The sequence below is a fragment of the Crassostrea angulata genome, chromosome 2 (assembly GCF_025612915.1).
Source record: "Crassostrea angulata isolate pt1a10 chromosome 2, ASM2561291v2, whole genome shotgun sequence".
NCBI lineage: Eukaryota > Metazoa > Mollusca > Bivalvia > Ostreida > Ostreidae > Magallana > Magallana angulata.
This window is the reverse complement of record NC_069112.1, coordinates 28,357,926-28,384,542: the sequence shown is the minus strand read 5'-3', so window position 1 is coordinate 28,384,542 and position 26,617 is coordinate 28,357,926. Positions and strand designations below refer to the sequence as shown.

Here is a 26,617-nt window from a genome sequence, read left to right as displayed (position 1 = left end):
AATAAAACATTTATAGAGTTACATACATAATGATTCCAATCACGTTTTTTTTTCACGTATGCGTAGAAATATTAGTCCGTCGGAAGAATAATTTGCCTACTTATAGTAAAGCTCATTCATGCCTTGCCATTTCGGAGATCAATAAAACGGTGCTATTTATAGTTCACTGCATGTTGCGTATATTATATAAACAGAGCTGACCAACGATATTTCATGCCGAACATTCCTTTAAAAGGAATACTTGTTTTTATTTGCTACGAAGCCAGTATATTGGACGAATCTAATACAAGAATTTACTGTATGGATGTAATAAATTCAAAATCACCAACAGGACAATAAGAAGCCTCAAGATGATGAGAATCTTATTGGTCGAAAAGGATTTACCCAATAAAATTTTGATTTTTAATTAAAAAAAGTATATACTGATAACAAAACTATATTCCACCTCATTGTCAAAACGAATTTCTGTACTGTGTGCAAGAAATACGTTAAGCGTACTCAACAAGCCATTAAGAGTGAAGGACGTAAGAAATGGACCAATCGGAAATGCAACAAAGGTTAATCTTGTTTAATTATTTTAAATAGTTATGATTTTGAAAGTCAATATAAAAATCGTTGTTATTTTAATTAAACAAAGTAAAACACATTCTTTATTCATAAAAATATAAAAGATAATTGTATTTTTATTTCTAAATAAGTACTAAGTAATAGAAAATATAAAGATATGCATGTATAACGATATAAACATGTACGTAAATTGCAATACCAAGGAATTAAAGTAAAACCACATTTATGATTACCACATGTAAGTCAATATTCAGGAAATGATAAACAATATAACATTAATTTACATTATCAGAAAATTACAAATAAATACAAGAAGTGATTATAATTGGGGCGATTATAAAGCCTCCCAAATGAACGATGTCATCATTGGAGGTAGGGGTGACTCACATGCGTCTAACTTTACAGACAAAAAGATTTAGAACTTTATTTTCAATTCTGAAGTTTCATGATGTTCCCAAGGGGTCCTTAACTATACATCAGGTGAACCAACATGACCCAAGGAACAAGAATATACATAGTTAAGGTGTGGGGATCTTAACCGTTTTCAAGATATTTGGGCACTTCCTGTTTGAGGGGGGTCAGGACCACCACCGGGGCCAATGACATACATACCATTTCATGCCCCTTGACACAAGGAACAAAAATATATATAGTTTAGGGGTAAGGTCTACACTGTTTTAAAGATATTCGGGCACCTCCTGTTAGAGGGGGGGGGGGGGGGGCAGGAATACCCCCAGGGCCCATGAACTACATATTATTTGATGCCACTTGACACAAGGCACAAGGATATGTATGGTTTAGGGGAGGGGATCTTAACCATTTTTAAGTAATTTGTGCACTTCCTCTTTGAGAAGGTGGGCCCAGGACCACCCCCGGAGCCCAAAACCTACATACCATTTGATGCCCCTTAACACATGAAACAGGAATACATATGGTTTAGGAGTGAGGATTCTAACAGTTTCTGAGATATATGGTCATTTCCAATTCCTAGGGGTGGGGATGACCCCAGGGGTCAGATTAAATAAACCCTATATATTGCCTGTAACAGTCAATATATAATTCTTAAAACGCTATAGTATTATCTTTGTCCGTTTTCAATTTACAGTAAAACACGCTTATATCGAAGTCCCAGGGATGGGCAATTTAACTTCGTTATAAGTGTTATTCGTTATATCTGTCAAGTTTACAACAATGAAAAAGAGACTTGGGGAATGAAATTCACTTCGCTGTAAGCGTCAATTCATTATAAGCGTGTTCGCTGTAACCGTGTTTCACTGTATAACTATTTACAATAGAGTCTACAATTTTTCCCATAAGGTTCAATATTAGACCACACGACTTTTTGACCCCAAGAAAAGTGGTTGGCCAACCCCAAATGAGAAAAATCAAACAAGCTTGCTCATCTAGATATGCAAGCCTATTGTATTCTAGAGTTTTGTACAATTCTGTGTACCCATCTCTGAGAAACGCGACGGACAAGTTCAGAGCGGGAAAGAAGAAGAACCGTACAAAAACAATGTCTCCAAACTTCGTTTGGGAGACTGAATAACATTCTGAAAATATAATATAACCTTATGTGGTATTTGTAGGCTTGTCGATTGGGGACTACAAAGAAGCCGTCAATACCAAGTCTGACATTCCTTTCCGATGTCACATTTATACTAAAAACGACTTGACCGAAACCGATCAGGAGACGACCAACAACATGGCAGAGACTGAAAATCACAGCATAAGGTTTTTTTGTTTTAGTATGGTTACAAAAGACTATATAATAATAAGATATAGGTCTAGTATGGCCCCACTAAATTGCAATTTTAAAAATTGTTTCAGATACATTAAATTGTTATGTTATTTATTAAAATACATTTATTACATAAATTACAAATAAAATTTTATGTGATTATCTAAAAGTGGATAGTGATTTTTTTTGTATAATGTTATAAGATAATTCTCAAAATTGCAGGTCTGCAGTGTCCGACAAATAGTTTGGCGAATTCAGTGTTTCGGTTGCCTTAACAAACGGACCACCGGCTGGGCAACGGAATAAACATTCGTTCTCTCTGGGTAGAAATTAGTAACAACATGATACCGGCAGATATCCTCATAAATCATTTTAATAGCTATTTAGAAACTATAGTATTTTTTAAATATTAATTCAAACATCGTTAATATAGCCATTTAAAAATGAATTCATTTAAATTTAAAAGAAAAAAAACTTTACCGGGGGACGGATCTACCAAAGCATGGGGACGAATCGACCAAAAATAATGTGTAAGTCAACATTATACCAGGGGGCCGTTTGACCTAGGTTGGGGATTGATTAACCAAAACTAAGGGGCTGATATACATTGCCTATATACATGTAATTATACGATGGGGCGGTTTGACCAAATTTTAGTGACGGATTAACCAGAATATAGGGGACGGATTGACCAAGACAGTTTGGTGTGGGTATGGATTGACTTGATTTCCTATCTGTACTTTGATCACGTGACTGATCAATGTGACAGAGGCTGTGATTGCTTTTTGGGAGTTCTTGCCAGAAAAGTCTAAAAATTCATATTATAAAAAAGTGCGTTTTTCAAATACAGACTAGAAACTAATTGCCATGCAAGATAAGTTGATTTTAAATTAAATGATAATCGATAAAATCAACTCCCGCCAGTACTTCAGTACTTTGATTTAGGATGCGGCCATCATGCATAAACAATTTACGATGTAAAGAAATTGGTTTGGATTTGCAATTTGCAAATGGTATTGATTTGTTGCATGTACAACATAGAAGAAATTAATACTTTTGAGTTTGCGTTTTCCATTAGATGATGGATTATTTCATATTATTTCATATGTGGGATGTGCACTTTAAATGGAAATTGGATTGAGACAATATCATATCCTATCCTACTGGCAATCAGATTAGAGTATTAATATGAAGATTATTTAAAGAAATGAAATGAACTAGACATATTTAAATCACCATATCTTTTAAGCGTAAAATCTCCCTGTATTTATACTTATTTTATTTATTAAATCTATACATTGTGAATTTAAAATTTAAAAAAAACCCCATAGAAACCATTTCAGCACTTTTGTGTAATATATATATATATATATATATATATATATATATATATATATATATATATATATATATATATATATATATATATCGCCTTTTTAGACGGTGGCTACGGTCTATTGCTACGGTCCTGACCGGGAGAGTATTTATCACGGGGACCCTAGCGGATAACGAACGATAACTCTGTTAGGTATGCAGTGTTACACGCAATGTTTTATCTATGTGTCGATTTCAGTATAACTAATTTTAATCTTATCAGATATTTTAAGCATTATAGCTGCTAATCGTTTTGTACATATATTTAAATAATTTATGAAATTGTGTTTTATTTTAAATGAGCCGTTACCCTGTCTGCTTACGCGGTATCGATAATTTATGCACCAACTGCCAGTTGTGACGTTTAACTCTGTATCAGGACTGCATAAAATATATCACTGCGATAATTGGCTAAGAGATCTCACAATAATCATTTCTTGTTTTTGTTATGATGTAAACAATTGTCAGAAACACACACAATTTAAAAAGGTTTGCCATTTCATATTTCAGCAAGTATGCTTCATCGATAAATTCATTCATTTTCACCGCATTAACTTTAGTTGAGGAAGAATATTTATTTTTTTATAGCTTATTCTAAAGAATTCACAACAGATACTGACAATGAATATTAGATAAATTACATTTATTGAACTTCAACCGATTAATGGCACACTTTCTTCTACAAGTGTTCATGTGTTTTTTTTAACAAACAAAAAACTTGAAATTTACGATACAAACGTGTTTAATTAGGGCCCCGCAAGGATTTGCGGGTGCCCTATAGTAATCACTCTGTCCGTCCGTCCTTCTGTCCGTCCGTCTGTCACTCTTCCGTCCACAAATTTCCTGTTTTTTTCGAATAACTTTTATTATGGTTGCCCAATCAAGTTCAAATTTGGTATGGTAGTTCAGTAGGCAGAAATACATAGTTTGATGCTAAGTTTGGTTCTCTATGTCTTCTGGTTTGCAGCTGGGGTGGTGGGGTAGATTCCTAACTATGCATAAGAATGAATGGGCAAAGAGAGATAACTGCTGAGAATGAATGGGCAAAGAGAGATAACTGCTGAGAATGTCACCATTGTATACATGGAAGGCTGTGCAATAATTGTCCTTTGGGATTAATGAACCTTCCACAGGAAGAAAATCATAAGCTTTATCTTTATCTGTCACATTGAGATTAATTACTGCACTGCCTGTGTCTGCAAATGAACTTTGTTTTGAAGTTAAGGTCAATTTTGAATGATGTGTAGTATTGTGTACATTCTTTGAAATATGGATTTAAAATATAATATTCATATTTTATTTCGGTTAAAATACCGTACACAATGATTTATGATAATTTTATTGAATTCTAAAATCAAGATATATATTAAGATATCCTTTTTCACTATTTTATTTTTTAATTTTTTATTTTCTTTTTTTCTGCCTTAATGCTGTTAATTTTAACAGGTAATCAGATAATAACCCCATTCTGTCATTTCTGGAAAAAAAAAATCTTATTGTAAATTTAGAAGAAAAGGATGAGAGGGCAGAACAATTAATCCCCTGGGATTATTTATCTTGTCATTGTTAATATAAAGAGGATGGAATTCAAAGTTTTTTTCACTTCTCTATATTAATTGTCATAGCGGGGCCCTTCCTGACTGGTCAGTTTTCTAGTTTTGGACTATCCTGTGATTTACCTAAGTTTGTAACCCACTCAGTCTGTAGGAACGTTAATATTATTACAGGCACCTCAATATTCATCAGACAATATTTACTACTGATATTGACGCTTTACTTGCTGCTGACTTTCTCTCAAACACGCTAATCGATCAACCTCGGATTGTAAAATTCACGTGCAAATCAAGTCGCCATTTTACATGTACATGTATAAACAAACAACATTTTACGATGTTTCAAAGATTTTCAGTTCAGATTTTTGTAAGCAAATAAGGGATTAAAGACATGCTATATAATGTTTTATGGATTTCACGGCGTATCAGCTCGTGTATCTCTAATTTGCAGCAAACGCTAGCTTTTTTTATGAGAAAAAACAATCGGTTCAACTCATGCAATATTCCATATACATTTATGGTACATTGTGAACGGTAATGTAAAATATAATAATTTTGTTCACTTAACAGTTTCTGACAAATGTTTCACACTAAACTGAAATAACGCAATTTGATGAGCGAAGTACAATCTGTGACTTTAATCCATATGCACTCATCTCTGCTATTATAAAACCTTTTCTTTGGTTTTGGGGGATTTTTTCGCAAACAGATAACATTATTTACACATGTACGTAAATATCACCCCTTTTGTTCTCAAATAATATTTAACTCGCGAGTACAACTCTATTATGAGCTTTCTTCGACATTTGTTTCCATTTACAAATAGGCGGGCCTATATAAATGCGCCAGTTTGTTGCGACTCGCAATCGAAATAAGTGTCATCTCTCAACGAAATGCTACATCGGCCGTAGCGTATACACCCATGCTATATTTGCGATAAATAATGAAACATGAAGGTAAAAAATGTGCTCCAAAGATGAGTGTAGTATTCTGCTGAGCTACAGAACTATAGCTTTCCGGAAATATTGCCGGGATTTGCGGACCGTAGACCTATTGTATAGACATATACATGCACAGTATAAAATGAAATTTATATACACAGCTGAACGGTCAGAAAAACATGCGTTTAAATTGGATTTTGTTTGTTTGGTGTTTTTAAAAACTAATTTTGAATTATTAATCTATATTTCTTGTAAGTTTACTAGTAAAGTTTAACGTTGCAAGTAAATTATGCGTGTTAAAGTGTACTGAGAAGCGATAAAATATACATGTGACTTTCCCAAATTCATTCAAATGATTTGAATAAATCTATAGCTAAATACAATTAGACAAATATACTTTAAAACGTTGATTAATGAAACTGCCGCGACTGAATATTGTATGATATTTTTTTCTCAAATTTTTATTCACTTTCGTTGTGAGCAAATGGAAATACTCCACTATTGTAAAAGGGGCTTAGAATAATAGAAATATTAAAATTAAGTGTGATTTTTTTTATGTTTTCAAAAATCATTCTAATTTGGTTATTGGCCATTCATTTAAAAAAAGGTGTCAATTATACTTACTTTTTAAAAACAAATATAAAGACAAATACATTAGTCAACTTTCAAAAAATTAAAAATTTTTTTTTTTTGTTTTTTATCACATAACTTATTAAATGACTCATTACAAATTGACTCACCTAATTCTTAAAAAGTCCTCAATGTTAATTAAAAATCTCAGTTTAGAAATATCTTTGTAGTTAAAAAAATTATATTATTTTTTCTCTATTCATATAGAATTAAGTATTAAAATTATGATTGTGTTTCATTCTATATATTGTACATTGTATACTGCTGATACACACACTGTGTCTTATTATCAATTTGATTTAAAATTCACATGGGTCCAAATGACACGGGCCGAGAAGATCAGGGGAAGATAAAAAAAGCACACATTCACGTTATTCTCAAAGTGAAAGTAGTTCACTATAGTCTGTCCCAAGATATTTTTGCCGCATATTTTCTTAAATTATTCAATATTTATAAATACCTCTTGGTTCAGACGATGTTCATTCAATAGTATGAAAAAATCCCAAGATTTCCCCTTTGAAACGCCCCCTCTAGCTTGTCGGGTATCAGTACACGGCTAAAAATAAAAAGTCTACGAGGTTTTTCCATTGCCAAGGAGATGAAGACGCCCGGATGATAACGTTGAAAAATTGCGCGAGGGGTCCCGAGTATTTCCGAATGGAGAAAAGATGTCAACATTCCCCATTATAAATCTCCGTAGGAAATCTGTTTTCGTTCCTGTGAATTTTTACGAGGGAAAAATGATAATGTGTGAATGAAGTTATCTTGGGAATTTTCCCTTCCATCGATTTTAATTGCACTTCAGTCACAGGTATGTGTATTTTTATTAAAAATCGTTCAAATATGCAGCAAAAATATCTTGGGACAGACTATAGTTGGTTTAAAATAACTTTGGGTTGTAGATATACTTATCGCTCGATGTAGGAAGTTTTTGAAATGTCAATATCCGATGTGGTTTCAAAATAATCTGTTTTACAGGCTGGTATATTTCATAACCAAATTGAGTATGTAGGCCTAACTATCGCATGTGTCTCCGTGCAAGTTTAATCATCCGCTGAAACCCATTTATAATATTTACAATAAAATATGAACATTTTCAAAGACATCAAACATTTCGTGTCTGCCAACTTGTTTTATTGACGTGCAGGTCTGCTTGACATTGAAGTATGTCATTTATTTTTCTCATACACATGAGAAAACTTTGAAGTCATTTGAGTTGTTTGGCTCCTTAAAATTTGCAACTTCCGGACGTACGATCCCTCGATGGCTTTCGAGCTTCTGACATACAGATTAATGTGTGGAATTATCTTGATTGATGGTGCATCTATCATTAAAATTAAAAGCGATTAAGACTACTACACTTGTAACACTAACCAGGCCATGCGTCATCTTTCTTTACTTTTATTTGAAAAAAAAAATCATCTAAGATTTAATATTTTTCATTGTAAAAAAAACCGCTGATATAATGAATGGTATATCCCCCTTCGTAGAACAAGATGAATAATACAGGCTGTCGGATACGAAATGATTGGATCGTATTTACTATATTTTAGTATCATTGGTGACCTGTTTACAAAATGTAACTAGATGCTGTCATTAGACAGTAATACCCGCACCAAGTGTTTGCCCCTAAATAACACTGTTTTGTACCAGTTTAATTAAAAATGAAGGCCACATGCAAGCTCCGGTAAAACATTTAAAAATTATAATTTTCATATAAACTGAAGGATGCGATCCCTTCCCATATGATAATACACATGAGCAGCACTTATGCGCAATTTGGGGTTGAACTGTTTGCAGTGAATTTTCAGTTAATCAATAATTTCATGTCATAGAAAGTATAATGGTCTATGTAATAAAACAATCAAAATTAAAAATTAAGTTATGCCCCCTCCCCGTGGCGGTTGCCTGTTTTAGATTTGCTTCTGTGTGCCTACATGTACATCATTGTGTGCACAGATTTAGAGAAAGGGTGGGAGTGAGAGGTCCAGACCCCCCCCCCCCCCACCATCCTTCCATAAAGATTCATTTATATCAATAGTAAAATTACCAAAAATACACTTTGACCCCCAATGTTCTTGCAGACATGTACATGTAAACGCTCTAACCCATTGCGCTTCAATGCTAGGTAACATTATTGGGGGGGGGGGGTAAATATTATATTTATACTTTATTGTTTATTTTGATAGGAAGTACACATCACAAAATGCAGGTGTCCTTGACCACGCTGTTCTTACCCAATAAATTGTGCAAGATTAGGTCACAAACATACTGTGGTTTCATCAATATTCGTTGAATACCAATTTTCGTTGATTTCGTTGTTAAGTTTATCCTTGAAATTAGATATTCATTGAACTGCAATTTCTACTAATATTTTGTATTGATAAGGTCATTGACCAATTTACGAATTTACGTATCCTTGAAACTGTGATTTTCACTTTATCCACGAAAATTGATACCCTTGAATAATAATGAAACCACAGTGCATGCATGTTACAAATAACTGATCCTGTCTGAAGTTACGTACACAACACAGGTCTGCAGGTCTAATTAGCGGGTACTAGTTTTAACCAGCTCTTCGATTAGATGGATTTCACCACGTGGTGTATACATACATGTAGGTGTTTTCCATATGCAGAAAAAGATTAGTTTACATGCATAAACATTTCTTTTGTGATGATCAGCTAAAGGAATTCATTAGTGTGCTTTAATTGGATTATCATTATGATGTTGACCAATATAGGTGGGCATAATACATGTAGTAGCATAGTCAGGTGCCCGAGGCCCCTCTGTTTTTATTATTAAGACCCCTCTGATTTTATTATTAATAATAAAAACAGAGGGGTCTCGGGAAACCTGACTAGTAGTAGCACACTATAATGAGACGCCAGCATACATAAGTATTCATTTCACTTTCTAAAAAAGTGATCTCCCTTTGACAGCATACTGTATCATCATCTTTCAATATTTATATCATCGTAACCTATCGTATCGCATTTTTAAAGTTTCTGTCATTTTAATTGCAAAATTATATTTTCATTTGTCAGACTTACACTATTGAGTTGACCCTATATAAACAATTTTGTATTAAATTTGTATATAACATGTAAGTAAGTGTAGAGACTTATCATTTCTATATGAGTTATAATAGGAAGGAAGGGAGGAGAATTTTTTCTTAAAGTATTATAATGCATCAAATACAATGTAGGCCATGACCATATGGGACTGTTCTGACCCCATGAAACAGGAAAATACAAAATATCTTCTAATGTCATTATGATGCATCAAATGGTGTAAAGTACATGACCCCCAGGTGTTGTCTTTAACCAACCCCAACCACAACCCCCTTTTATGAAATAGGATATGATGATACACTGTATATTTTGTTAACTTCTGAGATCAAGATCCTCATCTCTAAACCATATAATTTTTTCTTGCTCTTTGTGTCATTGCGCATCAAATTGTATAAGCTAGGTTAAGCCCCCTTGGAGACACCCTGACGTTCTAGAACTAAAAAAAATAAAGTATTTTATCTTATTCATACGTAGTGTTTGATCCATGTGAGTAATGTCTAGCCTAAAAATGACACTGCTGTGTTTAGGAGACTTAACAATTGCCCCAAATAGGTGAATACACATACATATAACATTCTGTTTAAAAATCTTATAAAAATTGAATTAAGCAATTTCCAAAATGTTAATGTGCATTAGGAGAGAAAAAAAACAATCAAGAAATGATTTAAAATTTGCTACTGTACACATGTAAGAATTTAAGAAGACTGAATCTTTAGAACCGGGTTTGATTGGGGGGAGGGGGTTGATGTGGAGTATAAACATTTATAATTTGAATCATTTATTGATATTAATTTTAACTTGTCAATGAATATTAGTTATTGATACCAAGGTAGATCTGTGACTTCTGATCATATCTGAATAGATCATTTGTCAATTATGCAAGGTGTAATGAATTTTTTTTAACAATAGCATTTTTACCAGTTTATAAAACTTTTTAATCCCCAAATTATATTTTGATTTTAATAGATCATTCGAGAATTAAGGGGGTGGGGGGGGGGGGGCGGGAGGCAGTATATATTTGAGTTTGTTTGGGGATGAGGGTTCTAAGTAATAAATTTGACAGTTTCTTATGTAATATAAAATATGACTAAGCCATACTATAGTCATGAACATGAATATTATAGAACAAAACACAAAATAATACATGTATATAAACATATGAAGTATTACAAAACATACTAGATGATTGATCTATATCTTGGTTCTTAAATTGAATCATATATCATGTACATATATTATTGTTTATTTGTTCAAGGCATTTCAGATGGTATGTATGTCATGATCCCAAGTACTCTTCCTGAAATTATCAAATATCATAAAAACCATTGAGACCCTCACCTTAAGATATTATTTCTTCTTAGGTCATGGCTCATTAGATCATTATGGCATGTAATTCATGACCCTAAGAGGTCACCCTGACCTCCTTAGAATCAGACATTGTCAATTATCTTTATATTATTGATGTTTGATGGTCCTATCTCTATTTTATCTTTATTATAAAGTCTCCCGAATGAAATTTGGAGACTTATTCTTTTTGTACAGTTCTTATTACATGTAATATTTATTGTTAATATTTACCGCTCTGAACTTGTTTCTCAGAGATGGCTGACAGAATTGTACAAAACTCTAGGATATGATAGGCCTGCTTATCTAGTTGTGCACCCTGGTTTGAATTTTCTCATTTTGGGTTAGACAACCATTTTTCGGGAGAGATATTTTCTAGAAGAAAACTGTATAGAAAAATACATGTAAAAAATGTTAAAAATTTAAAGCTGAACAATTTCAATTTTCTTTACTGAAAAATAGTTTATAGATTTAAAACGAGAAAATATGGTGCACTACAAATTTTAGCGCCTTTGGCGCAACTGCTTCTGAGCGCTAAAATCAATTGTGCGCCAACGATTTTCCATATGTATTAAATTTCTTCAAGTTGCAAAACAATAACGTCAGTCCATTTTTAAGGCTATATAGAAGTGTTCATTTAAATATCAGATGCTGTCAGTTCTGTTTGTTTAAACAATTACACAGGTAAACGGTATGGGTTATCTGGTATAAGTGCCTAAACATGGATTAATTAATTCAGTTTAATTTATTTTTAATATCTCTCATTAGCATCTTGAAAATTGGGCTTCTCCCCATGCCACTGCCATTAAGCGCCTCGAGGTGAAAATGTGATTAAGCGTGGCGATCGTTAACGCTAACAAGATAACAAGACGATACCTATCTTTTTGTGTTTTTTAAATGTAAAATTACTGTGAAAAAGATTCTCTCATGTTGATCATGTAGCATTTGATTTCACTTTTAGTTTCGGGACTCTTCTAGTGTTATCCAAGTCGACACGTTAAATTCAAAGTCCGATAACTCAAATTTGTTTACAAACAAAAATTACATATCATCGCCAAAAAAAATGAGGTTTTCATATCTATCTACTGACGATTTACACAAAAGTAAGTGTATTGTTCTCAACGACAGTTTACCGTGCATGCGAGATAGAAATCAAAGTCGTTGTGTTCTAGTGCTTGAGTTAACACAAAACTAAATTTTTGGCGTGATCGTTTATCAAACAACAACATCAATTTAATTTGAGCATAAAAATCTCATCTTAGTCGTACAATGAAAATGTATCAATCTTCCAATAAGCAGGCCCAATAAGAACGAGGTCATACCAAGAATGTATGCATGGAGTCTTAGTATTGACTTTCTTGTACTTGGCCTTCACATTAGTTGAGTAGAGGATGCATTTTTAATGAATTTCTCATGCTTTTAATAATGCTAAAATGTTTCAGGGATACGTGGTTTTGGTAATTTATATTTTAACACATTTTAGAAAAATTATCTAGTACCATCTTCGCCGTTAAGGTTTCCGATTCTTTAAATAATCAAAGTAGATTAATCCAACACATCTCGTTCTGTGATTGTTTACTTTCCCAACAAACAAGGCCGTCTTTCTCCGCTTCGAAATTTAGGTCAATCCGTTACTATAGAATGACGTATTCTTGCGCGGTTAATTTTTACTTTAATGTTGTAATGTACGAAATAAACGTAAAACTCTGAATGTTTTGTTGTTGAAAATTAAATTATAAGGAATGAATTTAAAATTTATTAGTTTTTATACGATATAAAATGGTTTAGGGGCAGTTTACGCTTCTTTATAAACCGTGCTACGGTTTATAAAGAAGCGTAAACTGCCCAAAACCATATCGGTTAATAAGAAGCGTAAACTGCCCTAAACCATTTGATATCGTATAAAACTAATAAATTTTAAATTCATTCCTGAAATAATTGAGGAATTAACTTTGTAAGAAAAAAACCAAACATGCATTTTAAAATGCTATTAGTGATTGGCTTTAGAACCAGGGTGACCAACAGAAATATCATTTAAACATATTTTTTTTTCGTTCAACGTCTTTTAAAACTATGTTTTTATTCCAACCTTGTAATGCCTTCCGGCTTCTTCAGACAAAATATGTATATTGTATGAAGACAAACGATTCAGTACAACATAAAGGTCAATTTTACAAGTAGCACTTAAGTTTTTGGTTGAGAGTTCGATAATGAAATGTAAAACGCCGATGATTATCTATTGACCATTTTTGTATAACGCTTAACTATATTGTACAGTGAAATAATATCGTACTTGTACTGCAGGTTTGTCCCGTCCATCCAGATTCACAACCAATACAGAATCCATTTTGAATGTAACATGCTGTCGTTACAGTTAATAGGAAATGGAATGTTGCAAAAAACTTATTATCTTTCAAAGAAGCGTATAAACAAGTTAATAACATTAAAAACTATAACCATTCAAACTGAATGATAACTCTGTATATTACAAAACTTGTTTTTTCTATAAAAGGATGTACCATATGATAACTTTAATCAACAGTTGTAGGGGCATTGCAGAGACGGTAACTTTGTGCCTGGTCAATGTGATGGGTTATATTAGGATGGTTTAGAATAGTTCAAATAAAAACAACCGAGTCTAATTCTTTGCTATTATGACACACAAGTGAAGGTTTATGAAATCTTTGTAACTTTGCATGGAATTCATTTCTTGAAATTTCGATAACTACAGAATCAGGTTTTGCTTGCATATAAAACCGTACTCATGTTTCGCCATGCCTCTCAAGCAACAACATGCTTTTTTTTTCCAATGTTAGTGGTTCAGTGGTGAAGCTGGTGTTGAAGTTGTGTGTTCACGTGCCTGAACACCACATACACAACTAAACTTTCCTCCCCTTGGCTGTCCGCTTTCTAACTGCCTTGCTGGATTGTCAACAGTAAACACTCTGAGGATCGGTTGAAGTTTTTAACCTCCTTAACATTCTGTAGATCTTGTAGTCGTGTCTCTGTGCATGTCAACTGTTCTTTGTCACTACTTTCTGCAACATATTTATCATAGTTCAGCTTACAATTTTTGTCTTTTTTTTCTTTTTGCCTCGAACAGATCAAAAACTGTAATTGTATACTGTAGAAGCACATATTTTCGTTGGGTTAAAATTTTGTTGTTTTTAAACCAATAACATTTTTTTGCCATTTAATTTCGTCATATCGTAAACTCTAAAATGTATCGCCAATCGACAATGACAATGAATTCATTAATACTTGGGTTGAAAAATCGTCGTTGTTTTAATTCCATTGAATGACACTACCAACAAAGATATTTAATCGTCAACAAATATTCACATTTGGATATCAATCTTTGTATGTATCAATCACTGATGATATACAGAGTTCAACTCTTGTGCTACAAGGACGGACCTCAGTTACCAGCCCTTAATTTTACAATCACGTGTACAGAATATGGACGTTACACCATCTTTTACAATGAACGACTTAATGGAGTTACCTACCCTAACGGGTATGGAACTCAAAATGTCTTCACCGAACTGTGCAAAGTTATTGTACAAGGAACCAAGTTAAAATTATAAAATGCGCATCAATTCTGTTGGCAAATAATGCTACATTTTCTTTTAATACCACACAGACAATTTTTGAAAAATATGGTTATTTGCAGCAGATCTATTACCATATTGGAAGTAACAACAGGTAACAGCAACTTAAAAATAAGCGTTTAATAGACAATCTAGATTAAATATATTTGATTTGCTTCTAAATCATGTAAGGTAATAAGTTTTTTGCAACATTCCATGTCCTATTAACTGTAACGACAGCATTTGTTACATTCAAAATGGATTCTGTATTGGTTGTGAATCTGGATGGACGGGACAAACCTGCAGTACAAGTACGATTATTATTTCACTGTACAATATAGTAAAGCGTTATACAAAAATGGTCAATAAATAATCATCGGCGTTTTACATTTCATTATCGAACTCTCAACCAAAAACTTAAGTGCTATATGTAAAGTTGACTTTTATGTTGTACCGAATCGTTTGTCTTCATACAATATAAATATTTTGTCTGAAGAAGCCGGAAGGCATTACAAGGTTGGAATAACAACATAGTTTTAAAAGAATTTGAACGAAGAAAAAAAAAGATGTTTAAATGATATTTCTGTTGGTCACCCTGGTCACTAATGGCATTTTAAAATGCATGTTTGGTTTTTTTTCTTACAAAGTTAATTCCTGAATTATTTAAGGAATGAATTTGAAATTTATTAGTTTTATACGATATCAAATGGTTTAGGGCAGTTTACGCTTCTTTATAAACCGAAATGGTTTTGGGCAGTTTACGCTTCTTTATAAACCGTAGCACGGTTTATAAAGAAGCGTAAACTGCCCCTAAACCATTTTATATCGTATAAAACTAATAAATTTTAAATTCATTCCTTATAATTTAATTTTCAACAACAAAACATTCAAAGTTTTACGTTTATTTCGTACATTACAACATTAAGTTAAAAATTAACCGCGCAAGAATAGGTCATTCTATAGTAACGGATTGACCTAAATATCGAAGCGGAGAAAGACGGCCATGTTTGTTGGGAAAGTAAACAATCACAGAACGAGATGTGTTGGATGAATCTACTTAGATTATTTAACACACACTGGAATTCGCTATAAATCCCGAGGAGAAGGTTGATGATTGAAAAGCAATTGCGATCTCTGCAGATGTCATTAAAGCTGTAGCTGAGACTTCACATTCATTGCCATTTGGAGGTTTACTAATTGCGTGGTTGGCTGAAATTGGGTCGCTTGTTTCGTTTTGAGGAATTACCAAATTTGATAGAGCTTTACTCATTGAAGCCTGCTGGTAAGTAGAACAATCTCTACTATAACTTCTCACAGATGATTCATTTTTATGGCCACTCATATGCATAATGTGTCGAACCTCAAACTCTGCGTCGTTCATTCCTTGGTTTGAGGTTGCACGTAGGCTATGTGCAGTGTAAGTTTTGCTGCATTTTGCATTTTTACAAATATCGGGCATGAACCACGTGAATCGGTATTTTTTTATCGGAACTTCTATGTACCAAATTTCCTCAGTTATTGGAGATTTAAACGCGTCCTTTGAACATCTGTTAAAAATAAAAAGGTTGCCTTAGGGTCCAACTTTGAAAGGTCGAGTTTCAAAGAGGCGACTGGACATTTTGCCCCAGCAGAAGGTACCTCATACATTCTTTTCTCTTTTTGGTTTTCATTTGCATATATTCCTCTTTGCCAATTTTTCTGTTTCGTTTCATGTAATAAAGCAACATATTCCTGTTTATTTTCATCAACATGAAATTCAAATAAATCAGTTTTTAGTTGTTCTTGGAATTCTAACCACCTGCTGATAAATTGAATAGCAATAAGTAACCAGATTCGGAATCTTAAAGAGATTGGTGTTGGTTCCCCGAAAACATAGGCAGAAATTTTGTCTAGGTCCTGTTTAGGAATGATTTCTTTGTGTTTGGTTGGTCGTGAGAGGCCATCTTGTAGGTTTTTCTTTAGTTTTCCATCTAAAACATTGTTACTTTATCTAAATTCTCGGTCACGTACAATATAAAATTGTCGTCCAATATAATGAATGTGACGGTTTAATGCTGACCTCAAGCTTTTGAATGTATTGTTATGATATTCGGACGCTTGTTGTTTGGTCATAGATTGAAATCTTTTTTTCATTTGGCCTTGGTGCAGCCTCTGCATTGAACTTTTCAAGATGGCTATTGAGCTCAGATGTGCTTAAGAGCCTCAACACTCCATTCTGTAATGAAATTTGAATTTTTTGTTTTGCATATATCAAATCATTTATCATGCTTTTTTTACATGTACATAAATCCACATAGCTTAATGTTAAAGCAACCATGCATTTTGTGTGGGGAATTTGGGTTCAAGTCTCAATCTGGATATACAAAATGTAAGCAATGATGACTTGATATTTTCAATTTGAGCTCTTCATTAAATATTCAAATCATAAATTTTCCTTGAAACAAATTTAATCCCCACTAAGTGTTAGATTTTGTGGCTTTTGACTGTGTTCTTTCTTTAAGATCCAAAATTTCTGCATCACTGACAGATTTAAATCTCTTGCTATAGGATGGCTCTTGCAGTTTTTTCTGTTTTTATAGGGCTTAAAACCCTCCCAACCTCCTCCTCAGCTTCATTTGATGATGTTTAGACATCAAATTCATCATCCAGTAATTGGTGCAGTGTGTCCCAATCAATATTTTTAATCTCTACATTCTTACCAACACCCAGCATCTCAAAATCTGCTATGCTATATATAGCAGACGACAACAAACCAAACAACTATAGTTCCATCTAAATGTGGTCTCAATAATATATTTGGTATAAATTTTGTCTTAAGGTACCTCACTACACTGTGAAATAGTTTCTCAAATCAGTAGAAAATTACTTGATTATAATAGAAAGCATGATGTATAAGAGGAATATATGTCAAATAGGCGAAAAATGTGCAATTTTAGATAAAAAATGATATTTTCAAAAATTTAATTCAGTAAACATAAACAAAAGTTGGATTCGAACTCATGACCTGCGGTTCAAAGCCTGATACTTTAACCACTGAGCTTTGACGATATACATCTGAATGGATTGATACGAAAAGTTGAACAAAACATTTAAATCGCCATTTTGTGACGTAGTGTCTTAAAAAGTAAAAGTTTCGGTGTAGTGAAGTACCTTAATTGATTAAATGAAATATACAAACAATTTTTTTTAATGATATTTATTTTTCAAGGTTTAAGATTGTATATAATTTGTATTATATGATCTCTAATGTAAACAAGAAGTAATGATAAAAGTAGTTCCGGCTCATTGTTATCAAGGGGGCGTGGCCCCATAGGCAACATTCATTATACAATATAAAACACTGTCATGTGACTGGCTAATCCAATCAAAAGCTTCAATTTGTATGAAATTAAATTATATAGATATGAAACCATTCTCTCCTGTGTATTTAGGTAGCTGTGTGTGCATACTACTCAGTTAAGCATTTCGGTCTTCATTTTTTTATATTGTTAAATTGCTACGACTAAATATTATATAAAAAGTACATGGCAGCTAGAATGTGATTTATGTCAGTTATGTATCTTTAAAAGGGAGGTTTTTTTTAAACTTCAACTGATTTAATGAAATCTTATATGATATTAAAAAAAGATTTTTTTCAAAGTCAAGTTTTCATATTATATGTTTGCATATTTTATATAGAATGTATGGAGGGGTTTTATGGTGTCAACTGTAGTCAACAGTGTAAAGGACACTGTAGAGACGGTGCCACATGTAATCACGTGACTGGTCTGTGAGAGCGAGGCTGTGCTGATGGATGGACAGGATCTATGTGTGAAAAAGGCATTCATGGAGACTAATTTTTTTAGATGCGAGCCTCATGCATTAGCAATTCATGATGTTATCAAAATATTTATAATTTCAATTTTGCTTAAATTGTAGATTTATTGCATGTACAATGTAAAAAATAAAAATACTTTTGAGTTTTAACATATTAATGCGATACTGTATAACTGTACGTACAATGTTTAAAGTGAGTAAAATACTTTGAATTTTGCACCTTCCAAAAGATGCAGACTTGTTGCATGTACAATGATATGGAGTTATGGAACGCCATAGATGCCTTAAGGTATGGTACGTTAAAATACATGGCGAGATTCATAAAATAAAGGGTCGTTTCTGTATGTTAAATGGTCACCAGCCCTTGTGTTATATGGTGAAAAGAATATAACGTATGGCGGGTAACACACATTTCAGAGTGCGTCAAATAGAATAAACTGTTTACAGCTGTTTTTACATGGTTGCAAAAGCACGTTAAATGGTGGTTACAATGTAATATTTGGTGCTATATTTATATTAAACGGTTAGAAAAATGAAGCAATGAACCATAGCGTAAAACCATTTATGTCATTATTATATTCAAATGATGTTCTCGTGTATCAGTTGGTCAGTACAGTATGTTAAATGGTGGCCACTCCTTGTTATTGAGTGAAAGTTATATAACATATGGATGGTTGCACGCTCTAAAAGACGCGTCCAATACATTGGTTGGTATGCAGAACATTCCATCTGGTTGGGAAAATACATTAACTGGTGAGAATGGAAAATTAAATGATAAAGTATTTTTATTACAATAATCAATTAAATTATCAATACATGAAACCATTCTATTATTGTTCCATTGCAAAGAGTGAAATTGGTATAACTTTTATATCACGGTTTATGAACTGAATTTCAATAACCCCCCCCCCCCCCCCCCATGTTGCCAGTCAAAAATAACAGAGAGAGAGAGAGAGAGGAGAGAGAGAGAGAGAGAGAGAGAGAGAGAGAGAGAGATTTTGTATCTGATCATTTATATGCATTTTTAAAATTGTGTTTAATTTAATATTTGTGTTTATTTTCGGGTGTTTTGCCATCAACACTTAATTAAATGTTTTACTTCTGGGTTTTTTTTCTGATGAATGAATTCCATTGAAAAAGATTTTGTGAATATTCAAATTAAAAGTTGCTAAATCATACTTTAAAATTCGAGTAGTTGATTTTTTTTTTCTTCTTTTCACAATTCATAAGAGTGTTCCAAACATTGAAATGTGTTACCCACTATACGTCCTATACATTTCACCATATAGTAACAAGGGCTGGTGACCATTAAACACACAGAAATGACCCTTTATTTTATGAATCTCACCATGTATTATGACGTACCATACCTTAAGGCAGCTATGACGTTCCATACAAAACAAAGCGAGTAAAAGCGCTCTGTTGACGCCGATAGAAGGCAAACAAAACGAGAATAGAATTCCTGGGTCCCCCGCCGGTCAAGCACTATACTAGAATCGAGTCTATCGACCAAAGCTGAATAATGAACTTGACCAAGGTATTAGTGGTATAAACATTTGGTATAAGTTTAATGAAAAACCGTCAAATTTGTAGGCATGAGAGTGCTTACAAGGTCAATTTTTGGATAAAACGGAGTCATTATTGTGGTCAATGTCCCATAACTCCAACAACAAGTATCGACCAATGCTGATTTTCGAACTTGACCAAAGTATTAGTGGTAAAAACATTTGGTATACATTTAATGAAAATCCGTCAAAATTTGTAGGCATGAGAGCGCTTACAAGGTCAATTTTTGGATAAAACGGAGTAATTATTGCGGTCGAAGTCCCATAACTCCAACAAAAAGTATTGACCAAGGCTGATTTTCGAACTTGACCAAGGTATTAGTGGTATAAACATTTGGTATAAATTTAATGAAAATCCATCAAAATGTGTCGGCATGAGAGCGCTTACAAGGTCAATATTAGGATAAAACGGAGTCATTATTGTAGTCAAAGTCCTATAACGCCAACAAAAAGTATCGACTAATGCTTATTTTCGAACTTGACCAAGGTAATAGTGATATAAACATTTGGTATAAAGTTAATGAAAATCCGTCAAAATTTGTAGGCATGAGAGCGCTTACAAGGTCAATTTTTGGATAAAATGGAGTCATTCTTGTGATCAAAGTCCCATAACGTCAACAAAAAGTATCGACTGATGCTGATTTTCGAACTTGACCAAGGTAATAGTGGTATAAACATTTGGTATAAATTTAAGGACAATACGTCAAAATTTGTAGGCATGAGAGCGCTTACAAAAAAGTGTGACGGACGGACGCACAGACACACGGACCCACGGACGCCCGGCATTTCTATGTCCCTGCTCTGCGTTGCGGCGGGGGACAATACCAATTTTAGAAATCAAAGAAAAGCAAAGAAAAGTTCTGGATGGACAGACTTAAATCATTCAGACCTGATGGCATGAAAAAACAAATTGGCTTCACTGAAATGAACGCCTTATGACTTAACATCACCTGGTACTCATTTAGTAATTTTACCACCTCTGTCAACTTCGCCTTATTCAGTTATTAGTTGACTTTACTATCTTTTATTTGTTTTCAAAATATTTTTATTATTTATTTTTTTTTCTTTTTCATCAAAACCGACTCATTAAAAACCCAATTACATAGAATAATTAAATAATTCGGCTCTTAACCAAAGCGCTGTACGACTCATTAAGTTAACAACTGGGATTCAAATTTTCCTTTAGTAACGCGAAGGTAAATTTTTATTAGCTTATTAACTCAATCAGGGGTGAAGTTGGCAGTCGATCGATTGCTCAAGAGCGACCGGCCGCTATGCCAACACTTTCTCTAACACTGTGAATCAAAACTGTTAAAAAAGTAATTGTTGTTCTTTTAATAGTTCCATTAGTGTTGGCTGCAGTGCTAGATTTTGTTTTCTTTATTTTTACCCACGTATCAATTTTAAAAAAAGCTAGTAAATGTTCAGCAAAGAGATTAACACCATGAATTGGTTTTGATTTACTTAACAGTGATTTTCTTCCTACATGCAATCAACTTTGAGTCAATATGTCTTCAACAATGCATATTTGAAAACAAATGGTCGATTACTCGTAGAAACACAATGTTCTAACATATAAAAAAAATCCTCATAATTCTAATATTAATCATGCCTTAATCATTTGTAAATTGAATATTATCTCTAATTAGTATAGCAGTTACATGTACATGTTGATTAACAACATGCTTCCATCCAATATGTTTTAATACAAATCAGATGCAACCGGGAGGATTGTTCAGCACGATGTTCTTTGGGACTGCGGTGTCTAGTTTTAGTACTGAGTTATTGTTTGTGTATCGGGCTGGGTAAACATTCCCAAGTCGTGTGCTGTATTACAGAATGGTGTATATTGTTGCATCACAGGAAACAGATCATTATAAACAACCTGTGTAATATACACGAAATCATGTCTCGTCTAGTTTTTTTGTTGCACGAGCTATTTAATCTTTAAAACAAATATTCAGATATAAAATGAAAAATCACGAAACAGATGTTATCGAACGACAAAACCAATTTCGAGTTGATGAGATCTTGTTTATAATGAATTTTAAAATAGATTTGAATGAAATCTAATCTAGATCAGAATGTTTGCAGCTTCAGTTATATAAAATACATTTATTTGTATTAAGCCATTTACTTTCGACGAGAAATTGCTCCGAGTGTATAAGGTAAGGAATTGCTTATCTTACAGATGGTAATACTTCTTCATGAATATGTTAACATGGAATACGGATATGTTTGCTTTTCATGACTTTTTTCTTTAAATCTGTATTTGTTTTAAATCACATATTTCATTTTTGTTTTTTAAATAAATTACTACAATCCGAAAGTTAGCACCGAATCTGAAGTACATCACAACCAGGCCCGATTTACAAAACGAGTTCTTTTGGTTAAAAAATGTGGATAATAAATGATTTATTCATTTTAGTTGTAGAAAGATGAATTTCCCTTTCTTGCTTCTCATCTTTGCTGCCATCTTCAACTATAGCGTCTGTTACCCAATCGAGCCACTAGGGATATTAGTTGTTCGTATTATTACAGGAGATATTCTAATTGCAATAATCAATCAAGTGTTATTTCTAATAGTTAAAGATCCCAGATAATCCTAATTGAAATATAAATCATGTGTAGCAATTCTTTAAGATACCTTAATGTGAACAATTATGCAAAACATAATTTAAAAAACACAGTTTTTAGAATGTGATCCAAACGCGAAACACGTGTTTTGAACATTTTTGTGTTTATTTTGTATGCTTTAAACAATCAATAGAAGGGTTAAGTTATTTATTTAAAAAAACGTATTACAGCCGTTGGGGAATTTCAAAAGAGGATTGGGAATTGGTTCGGCCAACCAACACTTAAAAAGTGACACACGTGACGTAAGATATGAATTTTAATTCTGCTTTAAAAACAAATAATTGTTTTATCAAATAGTATTTTTAAATGTTCTATATATTGATACATTTTATTGTATAGTTCATTAATTGTTTGTGACAAATATACACGGCAAACAATTTCATATAATAAATCAAACTCTTAATGTGTATTAACTTATTTTAGATTATGCTGTAAATGATGAACAATCGCATTATTCAGACAAACAAAAATTTAAAACAAGAATAGAATTCCTCCTGGGTCCCCCGCCAGTCAATCAGTATACTAGTAACGAGTCTATCGACCAAGGCTGATTTAGGAACTTGACCAAGGTATTAGTGGTATAAACATTTGGTATAAATTTAATGAAAATCCGTCAAAATTTGTATGCATGAGAGCGCTTACAAGGTCAATTTTTGGTTAAAACGGAACAAATTTTGACGGATTTTCATTAAATTTATACCAAATGTTTATACCACTAATACTTTGGTCAAGTTCGACAATCAGCATTGTTCGATATTTTTTGTTAGAGTTATGGGACTTTGACCACAATAATGACTCTGTTTTATCCAAAAATTGACATTGTAAGCGCCCGCATGCCTACAAATTTTGACAGATTTATCACACTTTTTTGTAGGCGCTCTCATACCTACAAATTGTGACAGAGTTTCATAAAATTTATACCAAATGTTTATACCACTATTACCTTGGTCAAGTTCGAAAATCAGCATTGGTCCATACTTTTTGTTGGAGTTATGGGATTTTGTGAACTTGTAAGCGCTCTCATACCTACAAATTTTGACGGATTTTCATTAAGTTTATACCAAATGTTTATGCCACTAATACTTTGGTCAAGTCCTTTTAGATTGCAGTATTTTGGATATATTTGCGACATGAAAAATAGGGAAAACAATGGGTGGTGGGGGTAAAAAAATGTTCCTCCCAACCTCCCCACACATTTAATTCTGGAACAGCCTTGAATTTTTGAAAATATTGCAATTTCATATACAGTATACTAGTATACTGCTTGACCGGCGGGGGACCCAGGAATTCTATTCTTGTTTTTTCTGACTCACTCTCGGCTTTACATATCAAAAAGTGTGTACGCTATGTGTACATATATAGATTAATAGCTATATAGATAAACACTCTTAGTGTTGGATTTAAAAAAAAAATATTGTGTACATGCAAAGCAATGCAATGCTAGGGCTATTAAATTCGAACAATATATATGGTGAGGGTTGGACTCATACTGGTTCTGCTTGTTCTACAAAAAGCGAATGCAAGACGAAGTATTGGGGTGTTATTTTTGAAATAAATAAGTATTGGTTTCTTAAAAGCTTGCATTACTAAACAAAGTATTTCATCGGAGGCATTATTAGTTACCTTAGCTGCATATATGTAGCTCTCGGTCTGGAAAAATTGACTATCATCCGACATTTTCCATACAGGGGGCTACAGACTTGCAGCTAACATTACCTTAAAAAAACGATCTTAGAATTTGCCGCTGTTCATAAATTCATTAAAGGGACGCACAGATTAAAGTGGTTATATGTCGTTTGACATGGGATTTATGACGTCCATTTATATTGTTTTCATTAAAATTATCTTATTTCAAGCTTGTGAGTGGAACGAAAACAGTTTCTCATGCTAAATGACATAAAGATAACAATATCCTAGGCCCTTCCATCATTTTCAAGAAATTAATAGACGCAATTGAAACTGCATACACCGTACATGTATGCCCTAGTGAAGACGTGTCTCTCAAAAAATCCTATTTTGGACTCGTTCACTTCAACTGCGTAAAAATTATTGAATGAGACATTCTGGTTCAAAGTCTTGTATTACCTTTCGTATAAGTGAAAATTCCACTGGTTAGAATGGATTCTTCCGTGGGAGTCGGGGTAGATATAAAAACCAATCTAATCGTTCAAAGTTTTGAACTGTTAACAAAGATATATCAGATCGAGTATTTAAGAACGATTTATAAATCCAAATGAATAATTATATTTATATATAATAAATAATATTTTTAAATGTTTCCTTCTAAGAAATTGCTAACATTTTAAAATAGATAAATATCAGTTCACAAAACTGACTTATCTATTTGCTTGAAATCGGTCTGTTTTTCAGAGAATCAGTATGCCTAGTGATTTACAAGGAATTAACAAATAAGTCTATTTACTCTTATACAAATAATATGATAAGAAGTAAAAGGATAATTATGCAATTAATTTAAACCATTGCATAATAATATTTTTAATAAAGCTAAACAATGTGTTTTCAACATTTTTTACAGCATTTGGTTGAAATGGCTGCATTAAAAAGGAAACGCTTAATATAATGTGAGAAATGGATTTAAGTCGTTGAATAAACAAGTCAAAGGTGTTTTTGTTATTTTATTTTCTTTCATTTTCCAGGAATTAATGCATTCTCCCTACTTGATTTTAGATTAAACTTTACACATGCGTTTTTATCGCTTAACATGTTGACGCTACAATCACGGTTTTAAATCAATTAAAAGTATAACGCTTTACGGAGTAAACCATATTAATTCATATCTCAAATTATACATATAGTGACGATCAGTTTAAAACGTGTCCATCATATGATTTTTTTTAATTCAAGTTAAGAAAATAATGTAAATATAGAATATTTTCATATGCTATCCATTTTCAATCCAAATAGCCGAATGAGGAGAGTTGTTTAAGTGTTTCAGTCATGAAACATTTTTTTTTCATTTTACGAATGCAGTTAATTGTTTGTATTATGATAGTTTTGCATCATGAAATAACAGTCTGCTAAATATGCTTTCACGGTGAAATCCACGTTTATACAATTTCAAATTATCAATATCACATGAAGTTGAGACATTCGTCATTCAGCACATAAACTGCATTTTGATGACAAATACATTCAGAGTTATGTGTACCATAGTACACACCGTTGAAATACTCATAGAATACCTGTTTATGCTTTCGCGTTTAAATCCACGCTTCGATCCTTTCAGGAGGACAATATTACAATTGTAAAAATTGCCATACAGCACTTAACAAACGATGTTTATGCCACCGATAAGTCCTTTCCGAGTTTTGTTTAACAGCATGCATGTATTTTTTTCTTAAATGGACAATAATAATAAGTTTCAACAGTTTCAAGATACATTTTCTGTTCATTGATCAATCATTTAAAATTTAAAATATTTATTCATCCTGCAACCCCTGACCTATCAAAAAATTGCACAGGGGGATTAAATGCAATCGCACTATATATTTGTGACCACGTACATTCGTACGATGCTAGGGAATTCGCCTGTAACTGCACCAGTCGTGTGCAGTTCGAACGGGGTTAGGGAATGTTGGCGTCATAGGTTTTTGTGGGTTGACCGACGGGCTTAAAGCTGAACACTGCTCGTAAATAGGCACCGTCAAACAGATACCTGTGGCTCGTAACATAAAGGGTACTTAAACCTAATACAGTGCTTAATGGGTGTTGGTAAAACGCGAGAACGGAAAGCGGAACGGAATAGAATACGGAAAATGTTATAT

The 26,617-nt window shown here is 33.0% G+C and overlaps 1 protein-coding gene and 1 long non-coding RNA gene across 2 annotated transcripts in view; one reads left to right on the top strand and one right to left on the bottom strand.

Moving 5' to 3' along the window:
• LOC128171686 (multiple epidermal growth factor-like domains protein 10) overlaps window positions 1–26,617 on the bottom strand; it is a 295,355-nt gene that overhangs the window by 205,872 nt on the left and 62,866 nt on the right. The window lies entirely within an intron of this gene.
• On the top strand, window positions 22,341–25,458 carry LOC128171710 (uncharacterized). Its single transcript, XR_008242133.1, has 4 exons — window positions 22,341–22,363; window positions 22,624–22,720; window positions 23,003–23,074; window positions 25,369–25,458. It is a non-coding gene; the product is annotated as an uncharacterized LOC128171710 (long non-coding RNA).